Genomic DNA, 21364 nt, shown 5'->3' with positions numbered 1-21364 from the left:
CACATCAAATAACAATCAGTATTTAATGAATTTCAATTAAAGAACAAATTTCATGAAGATAAGACAATCTGTACAAACTGATGATAAATTTTGATGCATGAGAACAAAAACTAAGCAGATTTAGAGAAAGAACCTGAAACCATTCCAAGTTTATTTACCAGTCTTGTAAAAGTATCTTCACATAGTGGTTTTGTGAATATATCTGCTAGTTGTTGATCTGTTGGAACAAAATGCAATTCCACTATACCTTTCATCACATGTTCCCTTATGAAATGGTACCTAATACTAATGTGCTTTGTCATTGAGTGTTGAACTGGATTACCTGTCATAGCAATAGCACTTTGATTATCATAGTAAATAGGGATTTTAGAAAATTCTAACCCATAATCCAGTAACTGATTCTTCATCCAAAGAATCTGTGCACAACATCTTCCTGCAGCAATATATTCTACTTCTGCAGTTGATGTGGAAATTGACTTCTATTTCTTGCTAAACCAAGAAACAAATCTGCCTCCAAGAAATTGGCAGCTTCCACTAGTGCTTTTCCAGTTTATTTTGCATCTTGCAAAATCTGCATCTCTGTAGTTAGTAATATCTACTGGTGAGCCAGTATCTTTATCTAACTTGGTTGCAGTGGTCATGGGAGTGGATGCTGTTGAACAATCTTGCATTCCAAATTTCTTCAGTAAATTTCTGGTGTACTTGGATTGACAGATAAAAGTACCTTCTTCATTCTGCTCAACTTGAAGGCCCAGAAAATAACTAAGTTCTCCCATCATACTCATTTGATATCTTGACTGCATTAGTTTTGTAAACCTCTCACAGAGTTTGGCATTTCTAGAACCAAATATGATATCATCAACATATATTTGTACCAAAAGTAAGTCCTTTCCATGGTTGAGGTAGAGCAGTGTTTTATCAATTGTACCTCTGTGAAATCCGTTTTCCAAAAGGAATTGAGCTAAAGTCTCATACCATGCTATATGAGCTTGCTGAAGGCCATAAAGTGCTTTGTCAAGCCTGTAGACATGATTTGGAAATTTTGAATCTACAAATACTGGAGGTTGTTCAACAGAAACCTCTTCTTCCAATTCTCCATTAAGAAAAGCACTTTTCATATTTATTTAAAAGACTTTAAACTTTTTGTGAGCAGCATAAGCCAAAAAGATCCTTATGACTTCAAATCTAGCAACTGGTGCAAATGTTTCACCATAATCAATACCCTCCTGTTGAGGGTAGCCTTTAGCAACCAGCCTTGCTTTATTCCTTGTAATTATGCCATCAATATCAGTTTTGTTTCTGAACACCCATTTTGTGCCAACAACTGATCTGTTCTTTGGTCTTAGCACTAGTGTCCAGACTTTATTTCTTTCAAATTCATTTAACTCTTCCTGCATTGTTTGCACCCAATCAGCATCTTAAAGAGCTTCTTCCACTTTCTTTGGTTCAGTCTGTGATAGAAAAGAATGATAGAGACATTCATTTGATGTTGCAGTTCTAATTCTGGCACCTACTTCAGGATCTCCAATTATTAAGTCAGGTGTATGTGATTTGGTCCATTTCCTTGCAGACTGAAGTTGACTTCTAGAACTGGATCCTCCCCCATGATCCATGCTGTCTCCATCAGCATTTTCTGATGCTCCCCCTGTAGTTATGCTCTCTGAGACTTCAAAGTTTGACTTGGATCCTTCAGGATTTGAAGTATTAGAGCTTCCAGAATTATCAGAATTCGGCTCATCAGAACTAGATGAATCATAACTTGAAGAGTCAGTGACAGGTTCTGATGCTTCTTGAGAGTCTTGAGATGTGGTAGGATCTTCAGCTTGCTCCCCCTGGACAGGTGCATTTTCCTTTGGAGTTGTAACCACAGATTCAATGACATCGGTACTTACAGGTTCAGAGTTTAATTCATTAGAATTTACAAAATCAGAATTTAAGTCTTCATTTTCAAATCTCAGCTGATGGTGATCATTGAAATCTTCAAGTCTAGTAATTTTCTTATCATCAAAAGATACATTGATAGATTCCATGACAACCCTTGTTCTTAAATTGTAGGCTCTAAAGGCTTTTGTGGAAAGTGGATATCCAACAAAAATTCCTTCATCAGCTTTTAGATCAAATCTTGACAGCTATTCAGGATGAGTCTTAAGAATAAAACACTTGCAACCAAATACATGAAAGTATTTTAGATTTGGCTTCTTTTTCTTCACCATCTCATATGGTGTTTTTCCATGCTTGTTTATGAGTGTTGCATTCTGCGTAAAACAAGTAGTCTGCACAGCTTCAGCCCAAAAGTAGGTTGGTAGCTTTGCTTCATCAAGCATAGTTCGTGAAACTTCAATGAGAGTCCTGTTCTTTCTTTCTACAACTCCATTTTGCTGTGGAGTTCCAGGTGCAAAAAATTCCTGTTTGATTCCATGCTCTTTGCAGAACTCTTCCATGATTGAATTCTTGAACTCGGTGCCATTATCACTTTTTATAATTTTAATAGAATCTTTGACCAACTTATCCAGCGGTCTGACATGATCAATTAGAGTAAATGCAGTTTCATTCTTCTTGTGCAAGAAGTACACCCAAGTGTACCTTGTCAACTCATCCACTATAACCAAAGCATATTTCTTCTTTGCAATAGACATGACATTGACTGGACCAAATAGATCAACATGTAGTAGGTGATAAGGCTCAAGAATTGATGACTCAGTTTTTCTCTTGAAAGAAGATTTTCTTTGTTTTGCCTTTTGACATGAATCACAAAGGCCATCAGGAGCAAATACTGATTTTGGCAATCCTTTCACAAGATCTTTCTTTACAAGCTCATTTCTGTTGTTGAAGTTTAAATGAGAGAGTCTTTTATGCCAATTCCAGCTTTCTTCAATTGATGCTCTACTCAACAGACAGATTGCAGAATCATCAGAACTTGTTGAAAGTCTGGCTTCATAAATGTTACCATGCCTGTATCCTTTCAGAACCACTTTGCCTGTAGAATTGCTTACAATTTCACAGTGTTCTTTAAAGAAATCCACATGATAACCTCTGTCACAGATTTGACTCACACTCAGCAGATTGTGTTTAAGTCCTGAGACAAGAGCTACTGTTTCAATGATGACATTCCCAAGATTAATATTGCCATATCCCAGAGTTTTTCCCATATTTCCATCTCCATAAGAAACTTCTGGGCCAGCTTTCTCCATAAAGTCTGAGAGGAGGGCTTTATTTCCAGTCATATGTCCTGAACATCCACTATCCAGTACTAGGATGTTTTTCCTGTTGCCCTTTAATTCAGCAGTTTCAGGGCTACCATCAGCATTTGCCATCAAGGCATAGTTCACCTCATATTCAGAATCTGAAGAGTCTGTCCAGATTTTCTTCTTTGTGACAAGTGCCTTGCCTTTGTCACTTTTTCCTTTCTTGCAGTCAGGAGATATGTGGCCTCTTTCACCACAGTTGTAGCATTTGATATTTGAGTTATCTCCTCTGTCAGACTTTGCACCTTTGCCTTCAGATTTTCTGAAAACTTTCTTATCAGTACTTCTACCTTTCTTGAAAAACTTCTTTCCCCTTCTGAATTTCCTGTAGGCTATCTTTGTGATACCCTTCACCATAAGAGCACACAATTTCATCATCTCTTCATCAGCATCTATTTCAGGTAAACTTTCAGTTTCTGAATCATCATCATCAGAACTTGATGATTCTGAATCAGACTTTGTGATGAGAGCTTTTTCTCTGCCTTTCTTTGAGATAGCCACTTTGGGAAATTCCTCCTCAGCCTTAAGAGCAACTGTCCTTGACTTTCTCCCATGTCTCTTGCTTCTTTGTTCCATCTCAAGTTCATATGTCTTGAGCATACCATAAATTTCATCAAGAGTAGTTTCATCAAGAGCATAGTTGTCTCTTATAATAGGCGCCTTCAGATCTCAACTTTCAGGAAGAGCTAAAAGGAATTTTAGATTTAAATCTTCAAGATCATATTCCTTGTCCACCAGTGATGACTCATTTAAGAGTTTGACAAAATCTGTCATATAAGTCAGTTAATGATTCATCACTTTTTAAGTCAAAGTGCTCATACTCTTGAGTGAGTATAGTCCTCCTGTTCTTCTAGATTGCATCAGTTCCCTGACATCTTGTCTCCAAAGCATCTCATATCTCCTTTGCAGTCTTGCAATGAATTACCCTATTTGACATGACATTATTAATGGCACAATGCAGTAAATTCCTTACCTTTGCATCCTTGGCAATGGATGAGATATCTTTAGCTGTATACTCACTTTTCTCCTTTGGTATGGTCTTTGCTGGCTGATCTGCAACTATAACAGAGAGCTTGGTTGGCTTATGCGGTCCTTCATTAATTTTGTCAAGGTATTCTGGATCTGTAGCTTCCAGAAACATAGCCATCTTCACTTTCCATATGGGGTACTTAGAATGTCTCAGTATGGGAACCCTAATAGTCTCATATCGACTGTGGATTTGAGTCTTTTGAGTTTCTTCAGTTTTGGCGGGCTTGGTTGGATTTTCTGCTTCTTTAGACATGATTGTTTTGGATCTTTACTTTATGTGTGTTAACAGATAGGCTCTGATACCACTTCTTAGGTCACACAACACTGTAGAAGGGGGTTGAATACAGTGTAGAATACAATCAAATCGATTTTGAACACAAGTAACAGTATACAGATATATTCGATATAATAAACTCTGTTGCAGTGGAACTGTTCTCTCTCAGTGATGAACAAATATCACGAGAGCTACTAGGTTACAATGTATGATCTTCTCGATTATGATAACATATATAGTGTAAACCCGTGTCTGTGTTTATATAGTACACAGTTACAAGATAACTTCTAATTGATATAGAATATAATTCTGTCTCCTAAAATATATCAATCAGATATCTTATAAAATTCTTTAAGTCCTCTAACTTTTTCCACGCATATCTTCTTTTTGTATTAGTCTCGATCTTCTTTCCTGTAAATCAGCTTCCTTCCTTAACTGTTAGTCCTTCCGTACTTAAGTTATGATATCCATCTTCTGATATTTATCTTCTGATAAACTAAGTCCTGATATACTTAAGTCCTGACTTCCAGTAAGTACTGATTCCAGTAAGTACTGATATTTCCTGTTTGTTAAGATCTGAAAACTAAACATGAAACATATTAGACATGACATCTCAAATATATCTAACTTATCGATTATTCTTTAGTAATTTATTATATCTTTATTTTCTGTGATAAAATTTTAGATTAATAAGTGTCCTTGGAATATGATATGTAAATCAATATCTCTAAGTATGTGACTTAGAAATGAGATTATGAGAATAGTATTGATATTCCTAAAGGTCCCTAGTCAAGTATTATTGTAAAGTGCATACTGATGATAATGTTGTAGACCCACTGACTTAAGCTTTATCGTAGCAAAAAGCACGAAGGTCATACTAGTTCCATGCGTATTAGATACATGGGTGATTGACTCCAGTGTAAGTGGGAGATTGTTAGTGTTTGTTCCCTAGAGACAACACTATTATGTTTATATTATGAAACATTTGGATTATTAATTATGATTCTATAGATTATTCTTTATTAATTTAGTATATCTTTATTTTCTGCGATAAAATGTTAGATTAATAAATGTCCTTGGAATATGATATGTAAATCAATATCTCTAAGTACGTGACTTAGAAATGAGATTATGAGAATAGTATTGATATTCCTAAAGGTCCCTAGTCAAGTATTATTGTTAAGGGACGATAATAAATACGTTGAGACTAGTGTGTTTGTAGACTGATGATCACATCTCATTGATCATAGGTATGGTGATACTAAAAGTCAAAACACAGGAACATGTATAAAATACATGGTGCTGGATTGACCCGTTATGAGATACTACATGTTTAAAGTGTCATAAGTTAATCTTACAGTGATAATGATGTATTGGTCCTTAGACCTGAAATCATTATATTTCTATGCGAGAATTAATATACTTAGATACTATTGAAAGTTATCCTTGACCGGGTAATAATAAAAGTAGACATTGGGTATATTATGAATCGTATGAGAAATATGAATGATCTAGATGGGATTTAGCCCTCCTTTATTAAAGGAGTGATATTATTGGTCTCTTGATTGAGTAAGACTATAAAATGCATGGTCTTGCTCAAATACTGATTTGTTTAATAGTTTACTCATTGATCAAGGAAAGAAAGATTAAACGTTAATAGAGGATGACACAATGCATGCCTCGAGTTTGATCTATAATATAAGGCTAAAGGGATTATATTATATTGTACATTATTCACGAAAGGTTTAACTAAATCACCAATTATTATTATTACTTGGGGAGCAATGATGTATTACTAGATGCCACTAATTGTTTATAATTTTATTATTAGAAAATAAAATTATTGTCAACGTAATAATAACCTAAAGGGTCACACACAAAGAACGTTTAAAACCGAGTGTTATTTAAATTATGAATTTAAATATTTTATTCTTGTTAATTCAAATTTAGTTATTAAATTAATTAAGTGAGACTTGATTAATTGTATATATATTAGAATTCGAATTTAATAATAATATAAACCTAAAATCAGAATGGGTCCTTTTAGAAGCCCATTATGATTAGGGTTAGGCCCGAATCTCCTCTCTCCCTATATATACATTAAGTTGTATATTTTTAGGGTTAAGAAGTAAATCACATTTTTAGAGAAAAACCCGAGCAGCTCTACATCTTAGAGAGGCTAGAGAGAGAGAGAGCGAAAGAGGCAACCAAATTGGCTAGTACCGACTTTGGTGATCGTTGGACGATCGGACGTTCGTGTGGATACCCTGGAGAGCAGATCTTCGAAAGGAGTGCTTCTGTGTTGGTTCATCAAGATCAGAACATTCATCACAATCAGAAGGAAAGCTTTATTAAGGTAAACATCTATTCTCCATAATTATCCGTTCATTATACATAGATCCTGAGGTAGGGATTCGATTTTTTTTTGTTTTTTCGTTGTGTTTTATTGATCGAATCCCTAACAATGGTATCAGAGCTATGTGTATAATGGGATGATTTGGTTACGTGTTTTGATAGTTTTTCAATATGTTAAGCATGAATTTGATCTGCCATGTATGTATGTGATACCATTTTGTGTGAGATTTAATATGCATGCTGTTATGTTGATTTATGATCGAACTGTTACGTAGAGATTTCTGGATATTCACGTGATGTATGCATATGATGATAGTAGCACGTTATATTTTGCCATGACTGATCAGTGTGCGATTTATATGTTATGCATGATGTCTGCTTTATAAAAAGTGATCTAAACTGTTGGATAGATGGTGTATTGACAAGATTAGTTAAATGGGGAATGATTAGTATCTATATGATACATGCTTCTGGAACTTCATATGATATAGTAGAGGCAGAGACTGGTTCAGATATGATCTGTTGTTCCGAAATTGAGATTTCTGTACAAGACTAGTCTTCCAAAAAAAAAATCTTTTTCGAGCTCGACCCCGGCCGGGGTCTGCCGCCCCCGGACCCCGCCCGGGGGCTGCCGCCCCGGACCCCCGCTATATTTTGTTTTTCTCAACTTCTTTATTTGTTTACTTGAGCATGGTGCTCGTTATGGCCTTAAGACCTTTAGATTAAAGTTTATGGTTTTGGTTTTATAAATATGACTTGCATGTCATTTTCATTATTCTTGTAACTATTTTACCTCGAATGTAACTTGAGTTTTCTTATGTAAGTACATTAGTATAGGTTGTTTTAATATAATGTACTTCAAGGAGGCATGATCCAAGAGGAGAAGCAGCAATCTAGTCAAGAAGAATGAAGACTTGTAATTGTAATTGTAATTGTATTTATATTATTCACCATAGATTGACCTTGATCCTTTCATTATCTTGAAAGGATCACATAGGATAAAGGCCATAACCAAGCACGTTTACATACCACACTTTACATATTGATGTATGAATGTATGTATAGAATAGTTAATGATGCATGCTTTAATTAGATTAATCATGCATGAATGGATGTATTAGATACGCCACCCATACCATGCCTGCTAAACAAGATAAAATCTGTAATGACTCAAGTTTTTAAAATTTATAAACGATTATGAGATGCTCGTGAAATACGAATCTTCTTTATTTCCGATATGGGGCGATTTTATCAACAACGGGTTCATTGAACTTGTAAGGCTGTGGGTTTTAAGCAAGACTAATGCGACTCCTCTACTACCTGGAAATCAAACCATTAACGAGTATTGATTTGAAGTATTTTATTCAAGAAAAAATTGGGAATCTTTTTATGATGGGATCATGATCGTTATAATAGTAACAAAACCCTAATGTTTATATTAAGTTGTTTAGATGACTTCCAATATGTCCAACGCGTTATCCCCTAGATCGATAAGGAGTGGGTTCACCAGAGCGAAGTACTCCCATCTATCGTGAGATGGCGTGTTGAAGTATATAATACTTTTAGACTTTTGGGTTTGACTTACTAAGTTACCACAATAGGATTGTGAACTTAGAGGCATAGAGTTTAGTGAGACTTATTGGATAAATATGAATAAATGTTGTTCTACTAAACTGTCCAAGAGTTATATAGTTGATATAATTGACAAATGTTGTCTACCTTATTGAATCATGTTTTAGGAGTAAAGCCAAAGCTAAACTAAAATGTTGTAAAATTTGGATCTTGGCTCAATAAAAAGTATATAAAATATATTCTTTTTGAATTAATAGTTAGGGCTATTAATTTGACAAAATAGTGGGAGATATATATTTTGAATATATATGAATAATCCCTTAGACATAATTTAATAATAATCTATAGACTAATTTATCTTATGCATTTTATACATTGTAGATATCAAATGGCAATCAATTCAAACAACTTCTCTGTGCGATCAGTCCTTGAGAAGGACAAGCTGATAGGAACAAACTTCCTTGACTGGCAGAGGAACTTGAGGATTGTCCTCAAACAAGAGCGCAACATCTATGTCATAGATATTCCTCTCCCTACACCTCTCCCTGAAGGAGCATCCAATGCTCAACATAATATTTATCAGAAACATATTGATGATGACACGGATGTTCAATGTCTCATGTTAGCGACTATGAGTGCTAAACTTTAGAAACAACATGAGAATATGGATTCTTATGATATGATTGAGCACCTTAAATGTATGTTTGAAGGACAGGCTCTTCAGGAGAGGTTTGATACTTTCAAATTATTGCATGCATGTAAGTAGTGAGAACGTGATCCGGTTGGACCGCATGTTCTAAGGATGGTTGAGTATATTAAGTACCTTGCCAAGTTGGGTGCCCCGATTGCTGTGGAGCACCAGATTGACCTAATTTTGTAATCTTTAAACAACAGCTATTCTCAATTTATGATGAATTACAATATGAATGAGATAGATAAGAACCCCACCGAATTGTTGGCTATATTGAAAACCGCTGAGACTAACGTTCAGAAGGCGTCCCCTGCTCCCATGTTGATGGTGAATAAGGGGAAGGCCAAAGGAAAGGGTAAATGGAAATGCAAGAGGAAGATGGGATCTAAATCTAATGCCAATCTGAAACCTGATCCGACCAAGGATATAAAGCCTAAAGGTGGTGTTCCAAAGGTTGGTGATTATCACTATTGCAAGAAACCAGGTCATTGGAAGAGGAATTGTCATGCTTATTTGGAGGATCTGAAGAAGAAGAAGGTTGTTGCTGCTACTTCTGATTCAGTTATTTATGTTATAGAAGTCAATTTGTCTACTTCTACATATTGGGTATTAGATACTGGATATGGTTCTCACATTTGTATAAATGTGTAGGAACCGCAGGGAAGTAAGACATTGGCGAAGGGAGAAGTCAACCTGTAAGTTGGCAATGGAGCAAAGGTTGCTGTTTTAACTGTAGGGACTTATTGTTTATCGTTTCCCACTGGGCTTGTTTTAGAACTAGATAACTATTTTTGCATGCCTGCAATTTGCAGAAACATTATTTCGGTTTCTTGTTTGGACAAAAAAGGTTTTTCATTTTTGATTCAAAACAATAGTTATTCCTTTTCATTCAATAATGTTACCTATGGGGTTGCACGTTTGTTTAATGGTTTATATGTTCTTGATTTAGATACTCCTGTCTATAACATAAATAATGTTAATAAACGTATTAAGATGAAAGACTCAAATCAAACATACCTTTGGAATTGTCGTTTAGGTCACATAAATGAGAAACGCGTTTCTAAATTACATCAACATGGTTATTCGAATAAGTTTGATTTTGAAACATACGAAGAATGCAAATCTTGTCTCATTGACAAAATGGCTAAAGCTCCTTTTACTGGACAAGGTGAAAGGGAGCGATTAGGACTTATACATAGAGATGTATGTGGTTTAATGCGTATGATGGCTAGAGGTGGCTTTTACTACTTCATTACATTTACTGACAATTTCAGTAGATATGGATATATGTATCTTTTGAAGAACAAATCTGATTCCTTTGAAAAGTTCAAAGAATACAATGCTGAAGTGGAAAAGCAAATAGGGGAAAGTATCAAAGTTCTACGATCAGATCATGGAGGAGAATACTTAAGCCTCGAGTTTAAAGGTTTCTTGAAGGAGTGTGGTATCATATCACATCTGACTCCTCCTGGAACGCCTCAATGGAATGGAGTTTCTGAGAGGCGAAATCGTACCTTGTTGGATGTTAGGCACAAAGCATGCGCTAAATAAATCACGCAAGTATACGCGTTCGCAAGTAATATAGAATGATTTCTAGTTCGCTCCCACAGAGACTCTGATTAATTATATTTAATTAACACTTACTCACCAATGTATGATTATTCTTCAATGCTAAGACAATAACAATTAAGGTTGGTAAACTAATAATTACTACGAGAATTAAACACTGGAATTAACAATATTACATACACATGATATCCTAACTTCATTACTACTTCATTCAATAGTTATTGTTATTAACTTTAGCATGTAATGGTGATGATATTGATCGAACAACATGAAACTGATAAACGCCAACTTTCGTTGTACGAATACCATTCTACCAAGCATCCATAATTAAGATAGAAGTTGAATAGGCATCAATTATGTTGAGACCCTATATGTCTACAAAATTTGACAACATAACGATTTAAGCGCAAGTTATTCATGATGATTACACAGGGCAAGTAAAACAGTTAGAGTTACCGACTAATCATGCATACAATACATGAACCTATACTAGAATGGCAAATTCTAAATCTTAAGATTAACTGTCACTTCACAAGAGATTAACGGACTATCTTACATGTTCGCGACGCATATAAGACGAATAAGCACAACCTATACTAGATATCATACAATCACCAAATACCAAGATATTAAACAATTAACTAAAGAATTCCATAGTAAATCCGCTAGGATCCCATGATCACGATTAGCCCATAATAGAACTCATCGTCACCATGGGTTCATATGAAAGCATGATAATAACACAACGATATAAGGCTAATAAAAATACTTAATAAATAATGAAGTACGTCACAAGAGTATTAAGGTTCAAAGCATAAAGAAAACTAGCATCCACTGTTACAACGAATTAAAAAAATCACAAGATAAACGTATGCTTCCTCTTCTTCGTTGTTGTGTGCTAAAACGGTCTTCTCAATTTTCTTGCCCTTGCTCTTGATGAAGAAAATGTCTTCCCATAAGGTTTATATAATAACCCAAGAGAACCAACGCCAACAAAGCCCAATTGTACTTGAATTAATAAAATCCAGATTCTGAAATTCCGCACGCACGCGGTCACCTGTTGTCTCCACGCGGTCGCTTGCTGGCACGCGGTCGCCTGCTCCTAGCGTGTGGTCGCGTGCTACCCTTCTGGAAAATAGTTTATTTTGCTTCTGTTTTTGCTGATTTCTTTGCTCATCACCCCTAGACTGATTCCAAGAACTTCCTTAAGCTTTATTTGATGAAAACCACCTATCTAAGCAAGTTATACCCTAAAATGCAAAAGCACTAGAAAACACATCAAATACACAAAATACTTGAGTTCAAGACACCAATTCAAGCCATTATGAGACGCTCTAAGTGGTATAAAATGCCACTTATCACACACCCAAACTTGAATCGATGCTTGTCCTCAAGCATCACAGACTCAAACTTAAAACATACATGAATACAACTTATATGAATGCAGCGATCCCCTCGCGATGACTAAACCAACCAACACATAACATATCAACAAATGCAATTAGGCGACTAAAGATTAATCAAATCACACAAGCTAACATACAACTAGAAACGTGGTGTGTGCGAATGCTTAACAGATATGCTTTGAAACTAAATCAATCACCATAACTTAATTATCCTCAAGGCCATCACAAGCTTATACGAAGAATATATTCTAGACACAAAATGACTTATAACACTTCAAGATTATTGGAGTTTATTATGGAATCATGCTTTTATTCAACACATAAAACAAATGCTTATTTGATCGTGCAATGAGTGAGGTTCACAAAAGACTTATGCAATGGTACCCATTTAGCGAGCGTTAGGTTAGCGGATCCCAGACTATAAAAGCATTAGGTCACTAGGCACAAAGTCCCGTAAGAACTTAATAACTCGAATACCAAAGAGCCCACTCGTGATCAATTGTGCATTAAACCATATTTTTTTCATTTTCTTTTTTTTTTCTTTTTTTTTCTTTTTTTTCTTTTTTCAATTTCTGAGCAAGTGCGTTTCGCTCCATCTTGCTCAACCCTAGACTACTCGTATACAATACGAGCCGACTACTAGCCATTTGACGCCTAGCCACAACTAGAAATGAATTCCAATTTTTTTTCTCCAATTTTTATCTTTTCATGTCTTTTATCATTAAGATCCTAGCATGCATTCTAAGTATAAACAATAGATTAACCTCAAAAACCATCAAACCATGACAACAATCTAGTCCTTAAGCATACTCTAAGGCTTAGTGAAATTACAAGTGTTTTTAGTATGCATATCAACCTAACAAGATTTAACATCACTTTAACGCTATCACTACACTTGCATCAATATCACATATTAATCGGTAAAGCAACACAAAGGGATCATGTTATATGCATGAGCTATATGACATGATAAATAAAGCTATAAATCCTTAAAAAAACTATATGGCAAAAATATGCAACTATATGAACTAAACTAACATGAAAATGCAACTACATGACACACATACAAATATATGGCAAAAATATGCAACTATATGAACTAAATTAACATGAAAATGCAACTACATGATACACACACAAATATGTTCCTTAACTACTACCACCAAACTTAAAATCTTCATTGTCCCCAGTGAATGTAATAGAAAGGAACACAGGGTATACCTACTCAGATAAATCATCATCATCACCCTCAGAGGGTGGAGTGTCTGGAGGTAGATAAGTAGAATCCTCACCAAAAATGGCCCACTGGATGTTAGCTCCAAGGCTCTAAATGCAGTCCCAAGTGCTGGGTGAGCTCCTTCGCAAACCGACTCTGCGACTCATACATCGCATCCATCCTCCTTGAAAGCCTCCTGTACTGGACATCAGCAAATTCCGAACCATCTCCTCCCTGAGCTCTCGAAGATCCTGCCTCTCCCTGAGCCTGACTGGGCCTAGCCATGATAGCACCAGCTGCTGGAACTCCTTTTGGAATGTGATACCCCAAACCATATAACTCGGGCTCTCTACCCGTCCACTCCTTCATCGCATTCAAAGTCGATGAATCAATAGAAGCGGCCGACATCTGCAACTGCTCATAAGAAGGCCACTGGGCTCCAACTGCCTTGCAAAGCTTTGTGACAATAGAGGTATACGGGATAGAGTATTGCAATTTCCCCTCAAAAACTTCAAAATCCCTTGGTTGATGTACTCACCAAGGTCCACATAATATTCATCATTCAGAATTCCCCATAACAAGCTCACCATCTCCACTGTAAACTCATGTGCATGCAAAGAAGGAAGAATATTAGCACATATAAACGCATTCCAAGCACGAGCATACCTGTTCATCGTGACAGCAGGGAAACTACGATAATCGTTGGATCCCCTTTTGAACTTCCACATTGTGCCCGGCTGACAGAGAGTGGCAATAATCAAGTCCCAATCAAAGTCCTCAAAGGCCTTTGCATTCCAATGTTCCTCTTGTGGTTTTCTTTGTCGCTGTCCAATCACCTGGCGAATCGCCTCGGGCTGATAATCAACAGTAAGCCCACGAACGACAGAAAACCCATTCTTGTCGGCCTTGACGTTCACATAGAACTCGCGAATGATACTCATCGGAACCGCCTCAGGTGACTCGCAGAATATAATCCATCCCTTCTCAGCAATCATCGGTAGCAACTCACCATCCCTCCCTGATGGAAAGAACCCCCTCTCCCTCATAATAGGCTTAGTCAGAAGCTTAGTGTACTCTTCTTCAGCAGCCCTATCCAATAATTGGGGCCTCACAGCAGTATTCCTTGAAGAATCAGTAGCAGTCAGGTTGGTGCTGCTGCTACCCACAGTTCGTGATCTCTTTGGGGCCATGAAAATTGAGAATAAGAGTTGGAGAGTTTGTGTTTGGTGTGTAGGAGAGATTTTGTAGACTGAAAGTGTGTGGGATGTGTATGGAGAGGTTGTATGTATTTATAGGGCAAAATTAGGGTTAGAATTTGATTAGGAGTGGGGATTGTGGCAATGTATGAGGGGGAAATTTTGGGTTAATGGGTTATATTTTTTTGTGAATTTTTTTTTGTTTTGTTTTGATTTTTTAGGCTGAAAAATGATTTTTCAACAGTCAGGGAAGCACATGGTCGCGTGGCACCAGCACGCGGGCGCCTGCTGGCACGAGGTCGCGCGCTCCTAGCACGCGGGCGCATGCTAGGCTTCTGGAAAAAAATAGTTTTGCAACTTTTTTTTCTGATTTTTTTGGGTTTTTGGATATATTACTATATTTTAAGGTGTCCTATGGTCTCATATCTTGGGTTGCCTCCCAAGAAGCGCTTCTTTTACGTCATTAGCTTGACGTGGAGTTATGCGATCAAGTTGACAATAAAACGGCACTAACCATTTCACGGTTTGCCGTATCCCCATAATAGTGCTTCAATCTCTGACCATTTACTGTGAATGCTTGGCCTGAGTCGTTCTCAAAAATCTCCACCGCTCCATGTGGAAATACAGTTTTGACGATAAATGGTCCAGACCACATTGATTTCAACTTTTCAGGAAAAAGTCGGAGACGAGATTTGAATAGAAGTACTTGTTGCCCCAGCACGAATGACTTAGGTGATAGCTTCATGTCATACCACCTTTTTACCTTTTCCTTGTACATTTTGTTGTTTTCGTACGCTTGAAGTCAAAATTCAATAAGTTCATTTAACCAAAGCATTCGCTTCTTTCCAGCTACATCTAGATCAAGGTTTAACTTCTTCAATGCCCAATAAGCCTTATGCTCAAGCTCCGCAGGTAAATGACATCCCTTACCATAGACAAGTTGAAACGGGGAAATCCCAAGTGGAGTCTTGTATACTGTTCTATAAGCCCAAACAGCTACATCAAGCTTCAAAGACCAATCTTTCCTTGACGGACAAACGACTTCCTTTAGAATGCGCTTGATCTCTCTATTAGACACTTCAGCTTGACCATTAGTTTGCGGATGATAGGCAGTAGCAATGTGATGATTCACATTGTAGCGTTGCATCATAGAAGTGAACTTACGATTGCAGAAATGCGACCCTTCATCACTTATGATAACTCGTGGCGTTCCAAATCTTGTGAAAATCTGCTAATGAAGAAAATTCAACACTACCTTTGCATCCTTAGTCGATAGAGCTTTGACTTCAACCCATTTCGAGACATAATCGACTGCCAACAAGATGTACTGATTATTGCAGGACGAGATAAATGGTCCCATGAAATTGATTCCCCAAACATCGAAGACCTCAACTTCAAGTAGCACATTTAAAGGCATCTCATCCTTTTTGGAAAGATTCCCAACTCTTTGGCAATGATCACACCTTAAAATGAACTGATGTACATCCTTAAACAACGTAGGCCATAAAAAACCTGCTTGAAGAATACGAGCTGTTGCTTTTCACCACCATAATGTCCACTATAAACTGTGGAATGGAAGTCTCGTAATATCCCCTTCGTCTCACAGAATGGGATACATCTCCTGATGATCTGGTCAGCTCTTTGTCTAAACAAATATGGTTCTTCCCACATGTACCACTTCACCTCATGCAGAAAGTTCTTCTTTTGAGACGCATTCATATTAGGAGGCATTATATTGCTAACAAGATAGTTCACAATGTCTGCGAACCATGGCTCTTCCTCTTGAATTGCGAACAACTGCTCATCTGGAAAAGATTCGTTGATCAATGTCTTATCATGTGAAGTAGAATCGGGATTCTCCAATCTAGAGAGATGGTCAGTTACTTGATTTTCAGTACCTTTTCGATCCTTGATCTCTAACTCGAATTCCTATAGTAAGAGAACCCAACGAATAAGTCTAGGCTTCGAATCCTTCTTTGAGACCAGATAACAAATGGCAGCGTGATCAATGAACACTGTCACATTTGTCCCAAGTAGATAAGATGGAAATTTTTCAAAACCAAAAACTATAGCCAAGAGCTCCTTCTCAGTAGTGGTGTAGTTCAGTTGGGCTCGATTTAGCGTCTTACTAGCATAGTATGTAACGCCCTCCAGACCCGGGGTATAAGTCTGGGGGTTACTAGCTAATCACCAAACCTGTATAATCTGATTAACAAATAATAAAGAAATGAAACTAAACCCCTTTAACACTAACCAGGATCTTTTAGGTTGAAGTTTGAAAACAAGAACCACTAACTACTTTTATTACAAACCAACATTCAAAGTTTCACAAACTCTTTTATTACAAACCATTTTCTAATTCATTTTAAACGAAGTTCATCTTTTATTCAAACACACACACTATTTATCAACACTCCACCTGCTCGGGCAACTCAAAGCTTTCTTCCTGAATTGGGATCAACACCTTGGGTATAAAAGGATCCCGAGGCTTGACCCGCTTCTTTACCACTCGAGTCCTGATGGGTTTTATAATTCTTCTTAACTGTACAGAATAAGGTGAATAACAACAAAGAGGGTGAGCCAAAAATTGCTCAACAAGTCCATAAAATATAAACAGTGTTAAGACAATATAAATGAATCTATAACCCGGGTATATCTGCAAAGATATAATCCCACGAGAACAGTTGGAAGGCCATTACTGGTGAATACAAATGAACTAAACTGGACTCAAGTTCGCAGCTATACCCTGCTGATCAGCCAGGATACAGTGCAAATCTATATCTCACTATATAGATCCCGTCGGGCACCCAGGAACTACAGTCCATCTCAAGGATCCGGTTATGTCCCGGTCCTTAGGATTAAGTAGACTTAATCCCAAGAGTAGTATTATCCAGTCCCTAGAATAGCAACCGGAATAATCGATATGCTTTGATATATTCTAATTGCCAGAATATATCAATAATTATGAGTAACAATTGGAATATGAACAATGAATTCAAATGAAAGGAATGAATCAAGAATTGAAATGAAATATGAATAAGAGAATTAAAAGAGTACTAGTGATAGGGATAAATAAATTATGATTGTATAATTAAATACTGCATTAATTGTACAAGCTGTGGGCTGCTAGGCCCAATAAAAAGATATATGATACTCAGACCAGAAAGGTTAAGCCTAATGGACCAGATCAGGCCTGATGGAATAAAAAAGGCCCAAAAGCCCTAATTATTAATTAATTTCGTAATTAATTAATAAGGGAAAAATCAGATGTTGAGAAGAGTCCCGGTGAGGATATAAATCCTTAGAGATTAGCCACAAGGGGACCTAAAAGGATAAGGAATCAGTTTCCTACTATCTAGGACTCCAAAGTCCATTCTAATTATGAGACTTGCCCACCAAGTCTCCTATACCAAGTCCAATTCAAGGACCCCCAACATCTATATAAGGGGTCTCAACCCCACCAATCAGAACTACGTTTTTTGGCTTGATTCTCTAATTCACAGAGATACGTAGGCATCTCGTAAAGGCAGATCGAGCCATGAAACACGAGAGCAGCCATTAAAGGCCTTGAGCTCCCGAATCTTAGTAATAAATACAGCAAATAATAACCTTAGTTTTTTATCCATAACATTTGGCGCCGTCTGTGGGAAACGTAACAACAACCATGGCGAGAACACGGAGAACAATTGGAGCTCTAGAGGAAGGAACACCATCAGAGACAACCCAGGTGATTTCATCAACCGTGGAGGTTCCTCCCCATTCAACTTATGCATCTACTCAGGAGGAAGCCCAGACAGGGACAACTCCCCCGACTATTCAAGGTACGAATCCTCAAGTCCAACAAGTACATATACCTGTGAATTCTCGACCCGTCGGGTATGAATATTCAACTATTGTTACTACTAACACCCCTTATGGGATGCCCCTTCACCTTGAAGTTGGAGGAAGCGGATATGCTGGGCGAAGCGAAGCACGAGGGCAGTCGCCCCCCTATATACGAGGTTTGGGTCCTATCCCTGAGGATCGGGAATTTTCTGGTCCTTACAGTGAAAGAGACTCCGAATCTTCGGATGATGAAGTGGCCCCGAGAAGGAGGCATCCTGGAAAAGAGCCAATGGCCGATGGAAGGCAACGCCCCCAAAGTACCCCAGGGGCGAACCCCCAAGAAGTGCAGGAAAGGATCAGGGCTCATGAGGCTGAAATCCAAAGGCTGAGGCGTGATTTGGAGGCTCACAGGCCACCAGGCCCCAGATACCTCTTAGGGGGAGAAATCCTCCTCCTGTCATAGACCTGGATGGTCCGGTAAGAAGAAGGGCTGCTTTCCCAAGAACTGATCCAAGCAATCTCCTTCCCCTTGGAGATCCTGATGATCCAACTCCACCCTTCACAGAAGAGATAATGAATGCCCATATCTCGAGGAAATTCAAGATGCCCACTATCAAAGCCTATGATGGCACGGGAGACCCCGCTAATCATGTTAGGACATTCTCTAATGCACTGCTGCTGCAACCCGTGAATGATGCTATAAAGTGTCGGGCCTTCCCTCAAACCCTGTCGGGTATGGCTCAAAGATGGTACAGTCGCCTGCCCCCAAATTCTATTGGATCATTCAGAGAATTAAGTCAGGCTTTTATCAAGCAATTCATCAGTGGAAGAGTCCATGAGAAAAGTTCAGCATCCCTTATGAGTCTTGTGCAGGGAGCTAAGGAATCCCTGAGAGATTACCTGAATCATTTTACAAAGGAGGCTTTAAAAGTCCCAGACCTTGATGAAAAGGTAGCCATGATAGCACTACAACAAGGAACCAGGGATGAGTTTTTCAAGATGTCCTTGGCCAAACGTCCCCCTGAAAACATGTTGCAACTCCAAGAGAGGGCAGGGAAGTATATCAAGGTTGAAGAAAGTATGAGGAAGACCGTAGTAAGTAATGAGCCCACTGGAGGCAAGAAGCGAAAAACTGATTTAGAATATATTGCAAAGGACAAATATCCTAGAACCGAACAAAACCCTGATTCAACCCCCAAGAAGGGAGGACCTGGGCAAAAGTTCACTGAATACGCTAAGCTTAATGCTCCTAGAAGTCAGATTTTGATGGAGATTGAGAAAGACAGAGATGTTTGCTGGCCTAAGCCCTTGAAGGCTGATCCCGCCAAGCTAGATAAGAGCAAGTATTGCAGGTTTCACAAAGATGTTGGCCATGACACCGATGAGTGTAGGCAATTGAAAGATGAAATTGAGTTCCTCATTCGAAAAGGAAGATTGAACAAATACACTGGAGAAGGAGGGGATAGGAATAATAATGGAAGGAAGAACTTTGAGGATCGTAGGAGGGACCAAGACGATCAGGGGCGAAACCCCCATCCTAGAGGACCAGTTATAAACACCATTTATGGAGGGCCGAGACCTCGAGGGCCTGTGATAAACACGATCTTTGGAGGTCCAACTGCTGCTGGATTGTCCAAAAATTCCAGAAAGGCATATACTAGAGAGGTTATGCATATTGTTGGAGAAGCCCCGAAGAGGGCCAGGACAGAAGTAACATTGGCTTTTGATGATTCCGACCTAGAGGGTGTGAAGTTTCCCCATGACGACCCGCTGGTCATAACACCAATAATAGGAAATAGCCCGGTTAAGAGGGTCCTTGTGGATAATGGTGCTTCTGTGGATATCTTGCTCCACGACACCTTTCTAAGGATGGGGTATAATGACTCCCAGTTGACACCAACCGACATGCCGATATATGGATTTGCTGGAGTAGAATGTCCTGTGGAAGGGATAATCAAATTGCCAACCACCATAGGTACGGAGCCAAGGCAAGCAACGCAGATGCTGGATTTCGTGGTGGTAAAGGCTAGTTCAACTTATAATGCTATCATGGGGAGAACAGGGATACATGCCTTCAAGGCAGTCCCCTCTTCCTACCACTCAGTCATGAAGTTTCCCACCCGAAACGGGATTGGAGAAGAGAGAGGAGATCAAAAAATGGCTAGAAGCTGTTATGTGGCCTCTTTGAGGGCAGATGGAGTCGGGGGGCAGGTTCTTCCTATTGAAGATATGGATGTTCGAGAAAATGATGATAATAGAGGAAGGCCAGCAGAAGAATTGGTTTCGGTTCCTTTAGACCCCGAGAATCCTGAGAGGACGACTTTCATTGGAGCCACATTAGAGGAGCCCCTTAGAGGGAAGTTAGTGAAATTTTTGCAAGAAAATAGTGATGTGTTTGCATGGTCAGCAGCTGATATGCCAGGCATAGACTCGGAGTTAATTACTTAAAAGCTAAACGTAGATCCAAGCCGGAAGACAGTGAAACAAAAGAAAAGAAATTTTGCCCCGGAAAGACAAGAGGCTATAAAGCAGGAAGTAGAAAAGCTCTTAGAGGCTGGTTTCATTGAGGAGATTCAATTTCCGGAGTGGTTAGCAAACCCTGTAATGGTGAAGAAGGCTAATGGAAAGTGGAGGATGTGTATAGACTTCACTGATCTGAATGATGCATGCCCCAAAGACTGTTTTCCGCTGCCTAGAATTGATACTTTGATTGATGCCACTGCTGGACATGAGATGCTGAGTTTCATGGATGGATTTAGCGGATACAACCAGATCAAAATGCATAAGGATGACATTCCAAAGGTATCATTTATCACTGACTTTGGTGTTTATTATTATCTTGTTATGGCGTTTGGTCTCAAGAATACAGGAGCCACCTATCAAAGGTTGGTGAATAGAATTTTTAAGGATCTTATTGGTAAGACTATGGAAGTCTATGTTGATGACATGTTAGTCAAGAGTCTAGTAAAGACTGATCATATAGCCC

Source organism: Apium graveolens, chromosome 2, assembly GCF_009905375.1.
Source record: "Apium graveolens cultivar Ventura chromosome 2, ASM990537v1, whole genome shotgun sequence".
NCBI classification, from domain to species: Eukaryota; Viridiplantae; Streptophyta; class Magnoliopsida; order Apiales; family Apiaceae; genus Apium; species Apium graveolens.
Note: the sequence above shows the minus strand (reverse complement) of the source record.